The 19,705-nt window shown below is 43.4% G+C and overlaps 1 protein-coding gene across 1 annotated transcript in view; it reads right to left on the bottom strand.

Annotated features, from left to right (window-relative positions):
* The window catches only part of ESRRG (estrogen related receptor gamma), a 1,188,946-nt gene that overhangs the window by 1,047,472 nt on the left and 121,769 nt on the right, over positions 1-19,705 (bottom strand). The window contains exon 2 of the mRNA XM_073628379.1: positions 5,744-5,781. The gene's annotated coding sequence lies outside the window, so the exon portion shown is untranslated. The remainder of the gene's footprint in view (positions 1-5,743; positions 5,782-19,705) is intronic.

Genomic DNA, 19,705 nt, shown 5'->3' with positions numbered 1-19,705 from the left:
AAAATTAACAATTGCATAATGACATTTTTATGGGGGGAACAGGGACGAATCTGCTTACCCAGGCCCCAGTAGACCCCAGGCGCAAGGTCCCACCACCACTGACACATACATTTGTGTTTTTTTGGGGGGGCCTCTATTTATATGTACTTTTACCCCTCCATATTACCACTTTGGCTAATTATCAGCCCCGATGCAACCCTCCGAGACAGATGCCCATTAGGTTGGCTAGACACTTTTACCCTGGCTACCCGCCCCTTTATCCACATGCTTTTACCCAACCATGTGGTGCTGTCCTTGGCCCCCCATTACTTATATGCTTATATGCAATTAGGTGTTTATGGGTTTATGTCCCGGGGGGGGGGTGTTTGCACCGGTTTCTAGGGTATTTACTTTCCCTAGTTTACCAATTTAAGTTTTTTCAAGCTTTCCCATTATGGTCTTATCCTCCTACTATCCTTGATCAGCTCTCATATTGTTGTCTTTATATTTGTTTTATTGGGACTTCTGCTTCCCCAGTCTTGGTCCCGGCTAGGGCGCCTGCGCGGGCCCCTCCTCCGGCGTTCTCCCGCGGCGGCCTGGTGAGGTTCCTGGTGGAGGGATCGGTCTCGGACACGGGACCGCCCCCTCCTCTTGCACTAGCCTTGGCTGGGACAACGTTCCCGTGGCCCCACAGCCGGTGCGCATGCGTGCGCGCGCGACCTCCTCGTGTGCGCGCTGTGTGGAACCTCTGACCCTGTGACGTCACGCGCCGGAGCCTTGTTGACGCTCGGCGCAGCGTCACAGGGTTGGGTCTGTTGCCCCCGGGTCTTTATGTCCCGGCCAGCCTAGCGCAAGTCTATGGTGAGTACCTACCTACCCGCTTACTCAAGTCCCATACCCCTGGGCAGTAGCAATTTTATCTCTAATACACTGGTTTCTCCCCCCATTTGCCCTAGGCTCTGGTGAACATGCCTTGTTTTATGTTCGCCCATCGTTTGCAGCCCCTATCATCTCTCCATCTACCTTATTATGACAGCAGCCCCTGGCAGGGTGCCTTCCTTGGGAACCCTTCTATGCTCATACCAATATCAGGTACCGCTAGGCCCCTCTTCACCTCATAGTTTTACACTGTCACACTCCTTTCCTTTCCTTTCCTTCCCCTTCTTTCCTCCTTCCCCCACCCCCTTTCCTACTTCTTCCCCCCTTTCCCCTCCCCCTCCTGTCCCCTTCCTCCCCCTTCCTTCCCCGCTTCCCATGCTTCCTCCCTCCCCATCCCCCTCTTTCCTTTCCCCCCCCTCCCCCCTCCCCTGGTTTTCCCTCTATTTCCCCACCTTCCTCCTACCCTCCCCATCATCCCTTATTCCACCACCTCTTTCCTCTTTCTCTCCCCCCGTCCCATCCCTCTCACCTGTTTACCTCCTTACCGCTACACCACTTAACACCCCTTATGCCCTCATTATCACCTTTTTTTCAACCTTTTGGTCACTATATGCAATCTTTTATTCCTTGCACAATGCAACCTAAGTCTTGTCACTTGCACATCATTCACTAGTCACCCTCCTTTGCCATCACCATTTTTCACCATTGCCCTCATTATTCCATGCCTCACTTCCTGTATGTGGCAATCTAGGTTACCTCAATTCCTTTTAATATATTTTATATTTTTTATTCTTAATACCACCGTTATCTCGTCAGCTCCCCCAGGTCGCCGTGGGAGATCATCTTCTGGTGGTGGGACCTTGCGCCTGGGGTCTACTGGGGCCTGGGTAAGCAGATTCGTCCCTGTTCCCCCCATAAAAATGTCATTATGCAATTGTTAATTTTGATGCTGGAACACAAAGTGTTTATTTATGTACTTTGGTATACTTCATTGTATGTTCTTTATTTGTCAGGTTCAGACTGTTTAGTCAGAATTATTCATCTCCAGATTCCCTCCTGATGAAGCGGCTTGTGTCCGCGAAACTAGTCGAGGAATATGATATCTGAGATCTTGTGTTGTACTGTATACTACTGAAGTTATTGTTTTATATCTGTACTTTTATTAAGTGTTACTGCATTACCATGTTTTGTTCTTCGCATCAATAAAATCGATTATAACTTTTATCACTGCCGTTATATGCTCTATATGGTTACCCACTATTATTGTACCGGAATAGTCCAACTTGCCTCCACTTTTGGTTGCCTGACTGGGGATCAGGCTTCCAACCCTCTTTGATTATTGATTTCTGGATGATGGTACATTTGTATTATTGCTATCTTAACTTTTCACAGTAGAGAGGCCACTCATTTAATCGTATACATTGGGTGGATAACACACCCATCTCCATGTCGAGTGGGACACTTGGGTGGGCTGTTTTAGTGGAGGGGCCAATTAGTGCCCCCCACCCTGCAGACCCCATGTGCCCCACCCTTCATTTTTAACTAACCCCCACTGACACATACATTTGTGTTTTTTTGGGGGGGCCTCTATTTATATGTACTTTTACCCCTCCATATTACCACTTTGGCTAATTATCAGCCCCGATGCAACCCTCCGAGACAGATGCCCATTAGGTTGGCTAGACACTTTTACCCTGGCTACCCGCCCCTTTATCCACATGCTTTTACCCAACCATGTGGTGCTGTCCTTGGCCCCCCATTACTTATATGCTTATATGCAATTAGGTGTTTATGGGTTTATGTCCCGGGGGGGGGTGTTTGCACCGGTTTCTAGGGTATTTACTTTCCCTAGTTTACCAATTTAAGTTTTTTCAAGCTTTCCCATTATGGTCTTATCCTCCTACTATCCTTGATCAGCTCTCATATTGTTGTCTTTATATTTGTTTTATTGGGACTTCTGCTTCCCCAGTCTTGGTCCCGGCTAGGGCGCCTGCGCGGGCCCCTCCTCCGGCGTTCTCCCGCGGCGGCCTGGTGAGGTTCCTGGTGGAGGGATCGGTCTCGGACACGGGACCGCCCCCTCCTCTTGCACTAGCCTTGGCTGGGACAACGTTCCCGTGGCCCCACAGCCGGTGCGCATGCGTGCGCGCGCGACCTCCTCGTGTGCGCGCTGTGTGGAACCTCTGACCCTGTGATGTCACGCGCCGGAGCCTTGCTGACGCTTGGCGCAGCGTCGCAGGGTTGGGAGCTATTAAGAGCAGGCCATGCCTGCTAGCCTGACGGTTGGGTCTGTTGCCCCCGGGTCTTTATGTCCCGGTCAGCCTAGCGCAAGTCTATGGTGAGTACCTACCTACCCGCTTACTCAAGTCCCATACCCCTGGGCAGTAGCAATTTTATCTCTAATACACTGGTTTCTCCCCCCATTTGCCCTAGGCTCTGGTGAACATGCCTTGTTTTATGTTCGCCCATCGTTTGCAGCCCCTATCATCTCTCCATCTACCTTATTATGACAGCAGCCCCTGGCAGGGTGCCTTCCTTGGGAACCCTTCTATGCTCATACTAATATCAGGTACCGCTAGGCCCCTCTTCACCTCATAGTTTTACACTGTCACACTCCTTTCCTTTCCTTTCCTTCCCCTTCTTTCCTCCTTTTTTTCCCCTCCTTTCCTACTTCTCCCCCCCTTCCCCCCCCCCCTCCTGTCCCCTTCCTCCCCCTTCCTTCCCCGCTTCCCACGCTTCCTCCCTCCCCATCCCCCTCTTTCCTTTCCCCCCCCTCCCCCTCCCCTGGTTTTCCCTCTATTTCCCCACCTTCCTCCTACCCTCCCCATCATCCCTTATTCCACCCCCTCTTTCCTCTTTCTCTCCCCCCGTCCCATCCCTCTCACCTGTTTACCTCCTTACCGCTACACCACTTAACACCCCTTATGCCCTCATTATCACCTTTTTTTCAACCTTTTGGTCACTATATGCAATCTTTTATTCCTTGCACAATGCAACCTAAGTCTTGTCACTTGCACATCATTCACTAGTCACCCTCCTTTGCCATCATCATTTTTCACCATTGCCCTCATTATTCCATGCCTCACTTCCTGTATGTGGCAATCTAGGTTACCTCAATTCCTTTTAATATATTTTATATTTTTTATTCTTAATACCACCGTTATCTCGTCAGCTCCCCCAGGTCGCCGTGGGAGATCATCTTCTGGTGGTGGGACCTTGCGCCTGGGGTCTACTGGGGCCTGGGTAAGCAGATTCGTCCCTGTTCCCCCCATAAAAATGTCATTATGCAATTGTTAATTTTGATGCTGGAACACAAAGTGTTTATTTATGTACTTTGGTATACTTCATTGTATGTTCTTTATTTGTCAGGTTCAGACTGTTTAGTCAGAATTATTCATCTCCAGATTCCCTCCTGATGAAGCGGCTTGTGTCCGCGAAACTAGTCGAGGAATATGATATCTGAGATCTTGTGTTGTACTGTATACTACTGAAGTTATTGTTTTATATCTGTACTTTTATTAAGTGTTACTGCATTACCATGTTTTGTTCTTCGCATCAATAAAATCGATTATAACTTTTATCACTGCCGTTATATGCTCTATATGGTTACCCACTATTATTGTACCGGAATAGTCCAACTTGCCTCCACTTTTGGTTGCCTGACTGGGGATCAGGCTTCCAACCCTCTTTGATTATTGATTTCTGGATGATGGTACATTTGTATTATTGCTATCTTAACTTTTCACAGTAGAGAGGCCACTCATTCAAAGGGTTGTCAGTGACGTCATTGACATACATTGACTAGAGGCCAGTGACATCACTGAAAGTGCAACTTATTCATTCACTAGTGCAGTGATGGCGAACCTTGGCACCCCAGATGTTTTATAAGTACATTTCCCATGATGCTCATACACTCTGCAGTGTAGTTGAGCATCATGGGAAATGTAGTTCCAAAACATCTGGGGTGCTAAGGTTCAACATCATTGCGCTAGAGGCTGGTGAAATCAGTGAGAATGTGACCTATCCATTCACTAGAGACCAGGGACATAATTGAGAATGTAGCTTATCCATTCACTAGAGACCAGGGACATCTTTGGGAATGTAGCCTATCCATTCACTAGAGACCAGGGACATCACTGGGAATGTAGCCTATCCATTCACTAGAGACCAGGGACATCACTGGGAATGTAGCCTATCCACTCACTAGAGACCAGGGACATCATTGGGAATGTAGCCTATCCACTCACTAGAGACCAGTGACATCATTAAGAATGTAGCCTATCCCCCCCTCCCCCCCCCCCTTCCTGTCTACTTCCCTTCCCTTATCCGGTGTATTTTGCTGGAAGGCCATTTTGACTCTATTAAACTGATGACTCTTATCCCTGTTCCGGAACCCAGTTTAAACTTCAGTTATACTCCATGACTAGGTCTATGTAACTTTTTCACTATATTATGTACTGTAATAACTACCATCTGATTTTCTGTCTTGTACCATGCTTGTTTTTCTTTAATCAATAAATTGAGATTTTGACCGTGAAAAAGAATGTAGCCTATTCATTCACTAGAGGCCAGTGACATCACTTAGAATGTGACTTATTCATTCACTAGACGCCAGGGATTATTATTAGCAATGTAGTCTCTCCTTTCATTTGGAACCAATGACATCACTGAGAGTGCATCTTATTCACTGGTGACATTACTTAGACAACTAATCAATTCACAAGAAAAAACAATTCACAAGATAAAACATGTGATCGGTGACAGTCACACTTATACTGTAGGGGAGTTACTGTACAATAGATATTTTACCATCATTAGAGATTCTAAATACCCACACATATATAATTCAGTCCATATAAGCAAGAAAAAGTACTATAAAGTGTCCTACCTTTGGTTACCATGTACGTAGATGACGTAATGCAATATCTGTAGAAAAGCATTAAAAACATACAAAATTAGCTTGAAATTTCAGTGATTCCAAAATAAAATCTTTAAAATCACCTACAGGAGAAACAAATTAAAATAAGAGATGATAAAGCTGAAGAGTAACGAGCACCTTACTGCACAATAACACTTCTAAAACCTGTTTTTTTTTTTCTAAAACAATCCGATAGGTTTCCAAAGCATTAGCTTCTTAGGCCCCGTTCACTTCTGAACAATTTTCTGCTTGAAGCTTGTAGCTTTAAAACGCTCAACAAGCCAAATCCCATTCCTTTTATTGGCCCCGGTTCACATATGAGCATTGTCTTCTGAAGCAAAGCGCCTGAAGCTCAAAAAAGCACATGAGCTTCTTTTTGGCAGATTACAAACGCCTGAAGCTGTAAAGCGCTTGTAATACACTTCTAAAAATTTTCAAATAGAAATGCCCGAAAGTCGCTATGCTCAGGTGTAAATGCAGCCTAAGAGCTTTTTCTAGTGTGTTATTAAATGTGGATGTACTGAACACACTTAAGAAGCACATGATAGGTGGAAATCAGTGTGTGACCACTTTCTCACACTGAAAGTTTTTCATAAAGGTATTACCTAGGAAAACTATGTCACCCACAATGCAATTAGACAACACCATGTAAGGAGTCCTTACAATATTTACCCCAGCTGATGACCTATGGTGTTGAAACGCGTCGGTCCTGCTTATCTTATGCCTTCCACATTGCTTTTACACTATTTTTGTGATCACATTTTTTATTCTCTCTACATCTGTTCCTTTGATGTATGATCTTAAATAAATCTTATTGATTGACCTGCACCATCTGCAGCCATTTTTATATTTTCTCTGTATATGGCTCCTATTGAGAACGTCCACCCCCATGGCTATCTTCTCGATTGACTCCCCTGTTGGCCCATCATTGCTGATTGGTCGAATGGTTCGGAGTTCAAGTAGCTACCGTTTGGTCTCGTCTGGCTTCCCCATCCACACCACACCAGAGTGCTAGGAACTAAGCATTCAGAGCCCATTTGGCTCACTGCCGTTTGGTAGGTGTGTCCACCATATCTGGTAAGAGTACTTCATCTTTTCCATTTGTAAATCGTTTTGAAGTCTTCACATGTATTTCAGCTATTTGATTCGAACTCCAGCTATTCATCAGTTTTGTAAGTGGACTCTTCCTTTTTGTCACTGTTTGGACTTGGGCATGGACATCTATGTTATTGAGTGTATTCACTTTTTATGTATATTGTGACTACGGTTCAAGGTTCTTGATGTGTTTTATGTTTTAGCACTTTTGTACATGTACTTAGATTGAGTGGTTCATTATCACTCTTCTATTCATATTTGTGATTTTCACTACTGTGCACTTCACAGTGCCCAGATGCATTGACTCTAGTAATTTCACTATTTTAGTGCTACACTAATTTTTATACACTTACAATATTTGGCCCTGTCCATCCGGCTGTAGCGGGTCCTGTCTCTTTCTCTGTATTTGTAACTGAAGTCCTGTTTCCTTGACTGGAGGGTATTCTTTACACTGTAGATACAATGGTTCATTTTGACAGGAGGTGAAGGTCATTCTAAAAAGTCAGAGAAGGAAGCAGACTGACTCCATACCAGAGTCGCTAGAATCACTAGAGGCGTGATTGAGGACAGAGCTACGAATCTGCTGGCGGGAGCGGAGTTCATGACCAAACAAAAGGGCTGGTCGGTGTGGAGAGTTACGGTGTCAGATCCTTGACGATTATTCCTTTGACCATCGTTCTGGAATTTCCATCTATATGCTTATTTGACTCATTGCCGCTGGCATCTGAGTCAATATATTCTGGTAAACATGTTTACTCCCCCACCTGGGTGGTGGATGCACGTGTTATGGTGACCCCTTAAGTGTATACTGGTTGTTTCTTATACCCATCATAAGAATGGATTTTACTTTCAACCTTCTACACTTGTATTTTTTTGGACACACAGTTGTTGTTTCCTATCAACGGTTTCTGATCTGTGGATTTTGTAACTTTTTGGACTTTTTACACATATTTATTTATCTGCACATTGTACTTTTAATTGACACATGAGACTATTTTTGTTAATGTATATTCATTCATTTAATTGCAAAATTGGATCATATTTAGCGCTTCACTTTTTCATCTTTTGATTATTACACAATATTCTGTCTGATTGTGGTGTTAGCTGCTGTTTTTAACATGACATTAGCGCAATAATTTGATATGGTTTTTAATGACAACACGTAACCCGAAAGAAACCCAGTGGCAATGAACTAAACTTTACTATTTGGAGAAAAGAGTTTTATGTTTCAAAATTACTAATAAAGGATAGTATACATTGTTTTAATATAAAAAAAAAAATCTCTACTGGTGTCTGTGAAACCACACAAAAGGGAACTAAACCTTAACAAGTGAATGTACTCCGTCAGGAAACTGAACAAAGAATATGGCTTCTCCGAAAGGACAAATTTACAAAGCTTCTTAGCTGCAACCCATCTGGATGTCTAAGGCTGAATCTTAGTTACTTTAAAACTGAGTGATAAATGTAGAACACAATCAGGCATCAACTGGCAACAGTATTTACAGTTCCTAATTATGTGGACAATTAGACTTTGATAATCTGAGGTTTCTCTGCATTTCATGTGACTGGGGGTATCACATTCAGGTTGCCCTGTGCTTGATGAGCGTCCACGCTTACATATTGATGAACTTGGGTGACAGTGCTCCTCTCTCTCTAGTCCACCATGAAGTAACCTTTTTAAGAAAAGTATGTGGGTCGTCTCTAGTTTCCTGGTCAATAAAGCCCCTTTTCATGCGTTTATATGACTTTTACATGAGCTGACAGGACCAAACGAAGGGAGAGAGTGGAGGGCACCCAAACTTCAAGGGAACCCTCTCTTAGCTGTTGTTCCATAAAAACCACATGTTCCAGCACACACTGCGGACAAGGATCCTTTAATAAAGTTTAAAAAAAAAAAAAAAAAACATATTCGGACTTACCATAAAACCTTTTTCTTAAAGTCCACTGACTAACACAGGAGGGAATTCTTAGACATCTGGATTTTACTGTCTCCTTCAGGAGGTTTGGACATTGGCAAACAAAACACATTAAGCCTGTCCCTGTATAACCACTCCTCTAACCATCATGCATCAGTTTTGTGAATTAGCGGTACATAGGGCCATAACACATAGGTTTGGGACCTAAATCCCTCAACAGACTGTAAGAAACTATTTTACTTTAAGTACAAAACTCTAATTTATCTTCCTCTAAAGGACACAAAAAGATATTTAGGCCTCATGCACACTGGACATTATAAAAAAAAGCCAGTAATGTTAGCTGTAGAAAGCTGTAGCTGTAGACTGAGTTTTTCAGAGTTTTTGTAGTAGCAATTTTTTGGCGTTTTTTAGCTGTAGCATTTTTTAGCAAAACTATACTCCCATAAAAATGTATGGCTCAAAAACGCTGATAAAAGCTGAATAGCCAATCTTTCAGCGTTTTTAAGCTGTTTTCAGCTTTTTTTTAGAGTTAAAGCTTTTTTACAGCTGAAAACTCCTCTCAAAACCCAGCTAGAAAACGCCCCTGCCAAAAACTGCTGATAACAGCCTATGTGTGCATGGACACATAGGATAACATGCTGGGGAGTTTAATGGCTGCAGGAAAAAACATCTGAAGCCAAAAACAGCAGCTGTAAAAACATCCAGTGCGTATGAGGTTTAATTGTTAGACAATAGGGGCATCCAAAAGCTATCTAACTGAGTGATGGGCAACAACAACCTAAAGAAAAGGGAGTAGAAAAAACTGATCCTTGTTAATCCAACAAGTCATAAAATCCCTTAAAGCGGGGGTCCACCTATCTATCGTTTTTTTTTTTTTGAGTTCATTCACAAACTTTTCTTCTCAGCATTACATACTGACATATTGTGTGTAATATGTCTGCCTGTGTAAGATTTCGTCGGAAAGAATAACTTATATTATTCACTGCTGGCGGTTTCCATCTTCATTGTGGGCATTTGAAGCCCACAAGCATTTATTTCCTGGATGTGGTGAATGCTGTGCTCCCAGCATTCACCGCTCGTTCCCGCACATGCTCAGTGGCATCCTGGGAAGCCTGAGACTAGCTCCCAGGAGACTGTGCGGAGTCTGGGACAGGCTAGAAACACGCCTACTCCCACGGGAGGAGAACCAGGAAGCGCAAAGAAGAATAGAAAAATAAAGGTAATTACGGCGATTTAAATTTTTTTAAACGGCATGTCAGCATCTAGGCAAGGAAGAGAATACATACAGATATTGTTCAAAATTTGGGTGGAACCCCGCTTTAAAAGGGGACAGGACCTAAACAAGGTAAAGCTTCTCAAGGAGTGCAGCTCAGAATAATGATCTCTGATGCAGAGAGGAGTGTGCAATCAAATCATATACCAGCCCAAAGATAAATTTCTACTAAGACATGAATCAGGGGTCCCAGAAAGTAGGGAACTGAAACAATTCTGGTAAAAGCACCAGGGGTGCATTAATACCAGAAGTAGTTATCAAAGATGCTTCAACAAAAGTTAAAGAATGGATCTACAAGGGGGAACATGAGACTCCAAATTGCTAGGAGGGGAAGATAGACTGTTATTGTCTATGAAGTCCCACTGTGATAGTAGAAAAAAAAATAGGTATCCTCCACCCCAACCCAAGATCTTCTGTGTTGAGGTAGATACACATTATGAGCACTAGAGGCATCAGCCAACACTATGTTGGGGGCAGGACCAAAGAGAAACTTACCCTTAAAAGGTAAGTAAATCAAATGCTCCTTTTGCATATGCTTGGCATGCCAGACATGGAGCCACAGACAGAATTAATCTGGTATTTTTGCAGGCTAGCTGGTAAGTGTTGGGAAATTTTTGTTTGTGATGTGAATTGCCCTTCCATGTGCACCTTACTGTAAAGGTTAATTATGGATTAGGGAAGTTGCCACTTGTTTGCACAGCTTGTATGCTGGATTTGGCACAGGGACACACTGGATGCTTTCAGTGACCATTGTGGTCTTGCTGGGCTTCCAGTGTGTCCTTGTGCCTTCAAATTGATTGTAAAGGAAAACATTTTTTTTTATAAAAATAACAAACATCTTTAGACTGAGTGCCCATTCACACAGGGGCAACTTTGGATCCGACTTCAAGTCGCCCCAAGTCGCCCCTAGTCGCCTCAAGTCGCGCTACATGAATAAATCAATGTAAGTGAATGGATCTGTCTTAATGCACACTACTGCAGTCACTCCGACTTCAGAAAAGGTTCCTGTACTACTTCAATCCGACTTGAAGGCAACTTGTACCCATTGATTTCAATGGAAGTTGCCTCCAAGTCTGATCACTGTTCATACTGAGGCAACTTTACAGGAAGCAGAAAGGAAACAGAAAGTAATTTCCTCCACTAAACAGCCACCCCCTCCTTCTCACACACAGCTGATAAGCTCTGATTGGCCACTTGTAAAGTTCCCTGTCCTGGAGGCAACTTCAAGTTGTGTTGTAAGTTGCCCCAAGTCGTGCTGTGATTCATACTCAAGTCGTGTCCAAGTTGCCTCCCAAAGTTGTGCTGGAAGTCGTGTTGCCCCTGTGTGAATGGGCTCTTACCTGCTTTCTGCAATGAAATTGCACAGAGCGGCCCGAACCTCTTCTTCTTGGGTTCCCTGCCAGAGCTGTTGGTGCCTCCTCTCTGTCCAGTGCCCCTACAGAAAGCCGCTTCCCATGGGGGCACTCGTGTGTGCTCGCTCCCCAACTGATGGTGCCCCAGCAAAGCCAGTGAGATCAGGAAGTGAGGGGCGAGAAAAGCTGCAGATGTGCACAGCACTGGATCTAAACAGAGCTCAGGTAAGTATAGGGGGGGGGGTTCAATATTCGAAGACTAAACATTTTTTGCCTTAATGCAAGGAATGCATTAAGGTAAAAAATGTTTAGGCTTTAGAACCACTTTAAGGAGGAGTGGGCTCCCTTACAGGCAAATCTACCATTAAAGTGGTTCTGAAGCCTCAAGTTTTTTTACCTTAATGAATTCTATGCATTAGGGTAAAAAACCTTCTCTGCTGCCCCCCAGCCCCCCATATTCTTACCTGAACCCGATCCGATCCAGCGACGTGCACAAGAGCAGCGGCTCTCGCCGCGGTCTCCCTCCTCATTGGGCAGATTGATAGATTGGCTCCCGCTGCTATCAATCAAATGCTGTAACGAGGGAGCGGGGCCGAGTTGCTTGGTCTGTGTCAATAGACACAAACAGGGTGGCTCAGGAGTAAGCCAGCACGGGTGCCCCCATGGAAATGGCTTTTCATAGGGAGCACTTCCTGAAGAGGAGGGGCCTTGAGCGCCAGCAAGGGACCCCAGAAATGTTAGATGGGGCTGCTTCGTGTAAAACCATTGCACAGAGCAGGTAAGTATAACATGTTTGTTATCTTAGTTTTTTTAAAAAATTTTATTTTAATCTATCCATTGCTATATGTGTTCCAATTTGGAGACCCTCAAAACTATAGAGTTAGTACACACAGTGTGAGGCTTTAGAGATTGGGTCACAGCAGAGGCTGTGCTATGACCAGGGCCATGCCATCAATGAGGCCAACTGAGGTGGCTACCTCAAGGAAAAAGGGAGGAAAGGGGCTGGAGTGTCCATCCTCGGTGCCGTGCATATTAAAAATTGAATTAGAATTTTTTCTCAGCAGTGATAAGGCACCCAAACCTCTAGGGCAGGAAAAGGCACCCAAACCTCTAGGGCACTAGAAAAAAACTCAGGCATGACAGTTGGAAGTGTGGTTATAAGGAGGGTAGCCTAACATCTCTTGTTTACCAGTGTCCAAACCTCCTGAGGGTGGTAGTATAACCCAAATGTCTAAGAATTAATATCTTCTGGTTTTCCACAATGAACAATAAAGAAAATGTGCTTGTGCTTGGCAAAAGCACTGTGGGCAATTATATTGCATACTAGAAGTAAAATTGGGTTCTCACACTTTTGACTAAACCCTCATAAAATGCATGTAAACCCCACTGGTAAAGGTTTGGAGTGCATTTGATAGCTTCGTAGGGACTCATAAATTGACCAGGTAGAAAAAGGCAGTAAACAAGTCTTAGCAATGTGGTTAATGGTAGTATCCATATAGGAAGTATTGACAGAAGTGCTCAGTAAGCACTGAAAAACCGAATATACTTACTGACCAGCAAACAGGCTCTGCCATATAACACTGTCTAATTTCCAACAACACCCCCGCAGTCATTTGTGTGTGCTGTCAGCTAGAACTCCTGCCTTTTCCAAAGTTCCATTTTCTCCCGGCCCCTTGGCGTCCTGCATCTGTGTCTGACCGTTTTCATTGAATATTTAGAATACATCAATGTCATTAAATTTAAATTTAAACTAGGCTATAATACTTTTTTTTTTGGCTCAATACACTGGCCTAGTGAAGCTAAAAATTAAATTTGCAAGGCCGATGACTGTCCCTCGTGTGAGCGAGAAGTGTCGTTTTTATTGCTGCATACTGTATCACGGTATTAGGCATAAAAAAGAGAAGTTTACTATATCTGAGGATTTGTTCGCTATTAATTGCGCTAGGCAAGGCTGAAGCCATTTTAGTTAAGTAATAAAGATACACTTACCCAATCTGGGCTCCTATCTATATGTCAGTTTGATTCAAGCGTCACCTTTTATTAATACGTTTGAAATGCTACCCATGGGCAGAAGCGTTATTCCTCCTATGGCCTTTTCCAAATCTGACAGTTTTTAGTGCTGTCGGGAAGAATTAATCATAATTGCCATCTATCAGAAGCAATAACAAGATTATAATATATATAATCTATCTAAGAAATTCAGTCTGCGTCTGGGAATTTTTGTAAAGTTAGTGGACTGCGACTGGCCCGTTCACACTTGCCGAACGTACGTCGTACTGATGAAGAATTAGGCTAAATTGTGCTAATCTATGCCTGCTATCATTAAATCTTCATGCAAATGTGACCTTACAAATGGAGGACCGTTCGGGACGTGAGCACTAAGTAAAATGTGAATGTGATAGAATTAACTGTATCTTCTGCAGCACTGCTAAAATAAAGGCTCTTGGAAAGAAGGTCTATGTCCCGGAGTTTAGGTTCACCTCTGCAGCTCAAGAAAGAAAGAAAGAACTTTGGTGCATTGTGCACACTCCATTTGAATAGATGCTCTGTGGCTAGAAAAATAGAAACTTTTGCCCTGCACCAGACATAGGTCTACTCTTGCCATTTGCATGTGATCAACATATTATGTTGCTTACTTTCAGGAACGTATATATACACATATATATACACGTCTGTGTAAAGCAAATGGTCCAAAACTGGTTCCATAGATGCTAGAGTAATTCAATCCTGTCCTCATTGTTGCTGTCCCTGCAGAGTATGTGCACTTTTTTTGTTGAAATAGTGTACTGTGTGGCTATGAAGTCTGATCTGGTTCATGTGATAAGGCTTTCCAGTCAATTACGGTAAGAGGGAAACCACACAAAAGTCAAGAGGGGCAGTAGTACCAGAGTAGCCTACAGGTTGCAGTAAGAGAACAGTTGGAAAGGACACTGTGGTCCCAGGAGGGGGCAAGAAAACAGCTGGCCTATGGAGAGAGGGAATACGGCCTACCTGAAAAGCAGGAAAAAGACACTAACTTGGGTGATGGAAAGAAGACAATGGCTTGAGCGGTAAAAAGAAGACAGTGGTCTAGGAGAGTGGAAGAAGACAGGTAGCGTAGAGGGACAGGAAGAAGACAAATGGCTTAACATGCAACTAAAGTTCCATTGTCACAAACTGTTAGAAGGCAGCTCTTTATTGCCAATATGACATGCAATGAGAGAGGAGTCATAAAATACACTTGCCAGCCCACTCCCAGAATGCACAAGAGTGACTTCATCCTGCACTGGCCAATGAAGACGACCAAAAACCAGCACTTAGAAGAAGATGCCGGCGCTGGTGGGGGATGGAGGCCGTTGAAGAAAAGGTAAGTTTAGTTCCAGTTTAAGCAGCGGAAAGAAGACAGTGGTCCTAAGGAAGCAGGGAGTGGACAGTAGGCCTAGGGGAGTAGGAAGAAGCAAAATGACCTAAAGCAGAACTAAACCCATCAAATTAACAGTTTCCCATAACATTTAAGGAATGCTGTTGATGATAACTGTCACAGCTGCTTGTTCTTTCAACTGAACTGTCAAGTCATCAAATGGCTGGTTAAGATGGCTGCTTCCTTGGCTGTAAAATATAGAAGGGTTTATTCGCACTAGTGGCTAGAGAAAGACAGTTGGCTTATGAAAGGTATGAGTGTGGGGGAAGGGGGAGGGGGCAAAAAGGCAGTAGACCTTCAAAGTTTTGAGGAAGAAAATGAACCTAGTGGGGCAAAAAGAAGACACTCCTAGGTGTGAAGACAGTGAGGAGTCTGGCTGCTTCAGTGTGGCTCTACCCAACTTGGAGATGGGCTTTTTTATAATATATATGTAACTTAGGCTTTGTACTATATGTTAACCCTAGCAATACAGTTCTTTTATATGCTCTCATTTGGTCTGGTAAATATATAAACCATTTGCCTACTGGGCACTTTTACCCCCCTCCTGCCCAGGCACAATTTTCAGCTTTCAGCGTTGTCACACTTTGAATGACAATTGTTACACTGTACCCATATGAAATTTTTATAATAATTTCTCACACAAATAGAGCTTTCTTTTGGTGGTATTTAATCACCACTGTTTTTTTTTTTCTAAACAAATGAAAAAGGCCAAACATTTTGAAAACAAAAAAAGTTTTTCATAGTTTGTTATAGAATTTTGCAAACAGGTAATTTTTCTCCTGAGCTGATGAGGCTGCACTGATGGGCACTGATATGCTCTACTGATGAGGCGGCACTGGTGGGCACTGATGAGGAGGAGGCACTGATGAGGCTGCACTGATAGGCGGCACTGGTAGGTGGCATTGGTGGGCACTGATGTTCACTTATAGTAATAGGTGACATTTATGAGGAGGCACTGATTGGCACTGATTGGCAGCACTGGTGAGCACTGATTGGCAGCTTTGGTGGGCACTGTTGGGACTGCACTGATAATCAGTGCCCTGATTATCAGTGTAGATGTCCCTTTAACACAAGCCAATTATCGTCTCTCCTCTCTCTCCTCACACAGGGTGAGGAAAGGAATGCCAATTACTGGCTTGTGTTTACATTGTGATCATCTGTCATTGGGCACGTGGTAAAGGGCCACTGTGGCCTTTTAGCCCGATCTGTGCTCAGCTGTGTCCTAAGGATCACGGGAGGATGTCCACGGACGCCTTCCCGGCAACGTAAGCCTGCGCTGTAGCCATCTTTTGGCTATAGCGCAGGCTGTAACTGGTTAAAGCAATAACATCTGGTCCTGCCACAAACCTCCTGAACGGATAACATCTCGTACACTCTGCATGTGCTGCACTCGTATCAGTTACATTGTTCTCAGCTACCCGTGTTGGCTACAGAACTCAGAATGGAGGGTATCTTGTAGTCCTGTCATAGGGTGACAACTCTTCTCCTCTGCAAATAGAGTATAATGAGTGAGTTATGGCACCCTAGGACAGGAAGTGCGTTACTGATAGGATCCCCAGGTGAAAATAATGGTAAAAATCTAGAAAACTAAAGCAGTCACAACATCTAAAGACCGGTAAGCTGCAAGACATTACAATTTTGTTTCTGGCTTTATATAAACTTTATACGTTAGACATTTACTGCAACAGAGCATTCACCTAGCCATACGTGTTCTAAAATATATTCCATTCTTTCTTTTATTAAAGAAAAAAATAATAATAACAGTCACTCACTGTTATAAGAACAACTTCTCCCGCTGACAGTAAAGTTTGATTGCTTAATTTGCTGCAAATCAGAGTCCATCAGTTTAAAGCACCGGGTGATTCCTAGCAAATAATCAGTTTGTGAGACACAGAGACAGCTAAGATGTTCTGTTTACAACAGACCCTGACTGGCTGGATGCCTATTAGCATTATCAATGATGTGACTGAATGCCTGTCTCTGATTATCCAGCTCTTCAGCTGATTCCCTTTTGTTTTGTTAAAGTGTATTCACAATACATTTTTAATTGGCTGTGCAACAAGAACTTTGTCTAATTTGCTGCGGTATGAAGGAATGAAAGGCGGGTGAAATTTATGCAGAGGGTATATATCGCTGCCGCCGAGTGCTAAGCCATGGCGACAGACAGAAGAAAAGTATGAAAGGATTGTTAAATCATCCTATAACCTCCCAGGTTAAATATCAGACGTCGCTTTGTAGGTGAACACTCCATCGAAGGGATGTGAGGAATGATTTGGCGAGATTGATTTTGTTGCAAAATTACTGATTTTACAATCGGTAATAGGGAAATTGTTTTCACTCAATAAGTTCTTGCTTAAAAAAAAAAAAAAAAATCCCTTTATTTGTCTTTATTTATAGAGTATGTTTTGTTGGAGGTGTGTTTTACGGTAGAATAGAATATGTAATTAGGGACTCATTAAATTAACACCAGATGCTTGGGGTATGCTGGCAGCTATTTGAAGTGCAACCTCAACCCATGAACAAGGGAAAATGCCTTGTTTTCAAAGGTGTCCACTCATAACATTTCAATAAAGCTTTGTGAAAAATGATGAACAGTCTGATTTTCTGGGTTTGAGGTATGGTTGCCACCTCACCCCTTTAGGCCCGGTTCACACTATAACGCGCTGCGGATCGCACAGGAGCGCTGTGTGTCCCTGTTCCCCGTTCCAGGGATGAATCGGGGCCAATTCTATGCCTGAATTCGGCCCTGAAATGAAGCTAAAGACGACAGCGTTTTTGTGCAGTGCGCTCCGCAGAGCTCCGCAGAGCCAGTCACATTCTCCTACTATGCGAATTAGATGCGGGGAACATCCTGCATCTAATTCGCATCGGTGTGAATGGGACCTTAAACCCGAACGCATATTAATTACACAGGTTCTGTGGCTGATTAAAGTGGTAATTAAACTCACTTGGTGCCTTATTTGCATTTAATTAGCCTCAGAACCTGTGTGATTCAAAGGTGGTCGGGTTTAACCACTTCAGCCCCGGAAGATTTGGCTGTTGAATGACCAGGCCATTTTTTGCAATTCGGCACTGCGTCGCTTTAACTGAGAATTGCGCGGTCGCAAGACGCTGCAGCCAAACAAAATTGACATCCTTTTTTCCCACAAATAGAGCTTTCTTCTGGTGGTATTTGATCATCTCTGCGGTTTTTATTTTTTGCGCTATAAACAAAAAAAGAGCGACAATTTTGAAAAAAACACAATATTGTGTACTTTTTGCTGTAATAAATATCCCTATTTTTTTTTAAAAAAGCCATTTTTTTCTCAGTTTAGGCCGATATGTATTCTTCTACATATTTTTGGTAAAAAAAAACGAAATAAGCGTATATAGATTGGTTTGCGCAAAAGTTATAGCGTCTACAAAATAGGGGATAGATTTTTATTAATATATATTTTTTTTTTACTAGTAACGGCGGCGTTTTTTATCGTGACTGCGACATTATGGCGGACACATCGGACAATTTTGACACATTTTTGGGATCACTGGCATTTATACAGCGATCAGTGCTATAAAAATGCATTGATTACTGTAAAAATGTCACTGGCAGTGAAGGGGTTAACACTAGGGGGCGATCAAGGGGTTAATTGTGTTCCCTGGGAGGTGATTCTAACTGAAGGGGGAGGGGACTGACTAGAGGAAGTGTTGGATCGTGGTTCCTCGCTAATAGAACACACGATCTGTCATTCCTCTCAGAGCAGAACACGGATTTGTGTGTTTACACACACACTTCCATGTTCTGCCCCTCGTGCTCGCAATCGGCACCACCACTGAGTGCGCGCCTGCTATCCTGATCCCGCGAGCCGACGTATAGCTACGCCGGTTCGCGGGATCGTGCCGACCTGTCGCAGTAAAATGACGGTGGTTGGTCGGCAATCGGTTAAAGGGATGAGGTGGCAACTCTAGTTTGAGGTATTATTCTAAGCAGAACTTCACTCTCTCAATCAATCAAAAATGAATGATTATTTTTAATCCTTATGGTGACAATATTAGTAAACAGGTAGGAAGGTATATTATATTTATCTTTTTGAAACTTTTTTTTTTTTTTTTTTGCATTTTGCAGTTACTTCCTGGTTTCCAGACCTAGGAAAATGATGTTATACATCCCAGAAGTCTTTACGAGGAGAGGAGGGGTTTTCTCAGCTAAGCACACCCTCCTGTATGCATACCTGAGCTAAGGGCAGCTGGATTCCAGGAAGAAATTGCTACGTGAATCACCTGCCTGTACTCAAGATGGTCGTGGACAGAAAGCTAGGGGGTGTTTTTAAAAAAAAATAGGACTTTCATCCATTCAAAAAAACGCATGTTGACAGAAGCGGATGAAAACAAATGAAAATAGATGACCATCCTTTATCATCCGTTTTTCCATAGGAATGCATTGATATCTGTTTTTCATCCATCAATGGATGGAACGGCCTGTATGTGTGAAAGGGGCCTTAATGAACATTTAAGTCTTGCAGTGTGGGGAGGCCCCTCTGAAAGGGAAATTGAAATGACTGGCCTAAGGCTTCATGCACACGAGATGCCAGTGCAAACTCTGCTGAAAACATGTTTTGAAAAGCTGAAACCGCCGCGTTTAGCTGCGTTTGCACGCCGCGTTTAGCCGTGTTTTACCGCATTTGCGTCTAGAAGCGTCTGCAGAGCAGAGAATGACAGTGCTAGTTCCACTGTGTTTGCACACCAATTTGGCCCCGAGATATGGGGCCCCAAAGTCGGGTCACAAAATGTCATTCTCTGCTGCAGCTTACAATCATATTTCTGTGTTTTCTGGTCCAAAAAATAGGGTTCCTTTAAAAACACTTATAAACGCAAACGCGGCTAAACGCGGTACCGGCATTTAGCCATGTTTGGCGTCTG

The sequence above is a fragment of the Aquarana catesbeiana genome, linkage group LG04, assembly GCF_042186555.1.
Source record: "Aquarana catesbeiana isolate 2022-GZ linkage group LG04, ASM4218655v1, whole genome shotgun sequence".
NCBI lineage: Eukaryota > Metazoa > Chordata > Amphibia > Anura > Ranidae > Aquarana > Aquarana catesbeiana.
This window is presented reverse-complemented; position numbering and strand designations above follow the sequence as displayed.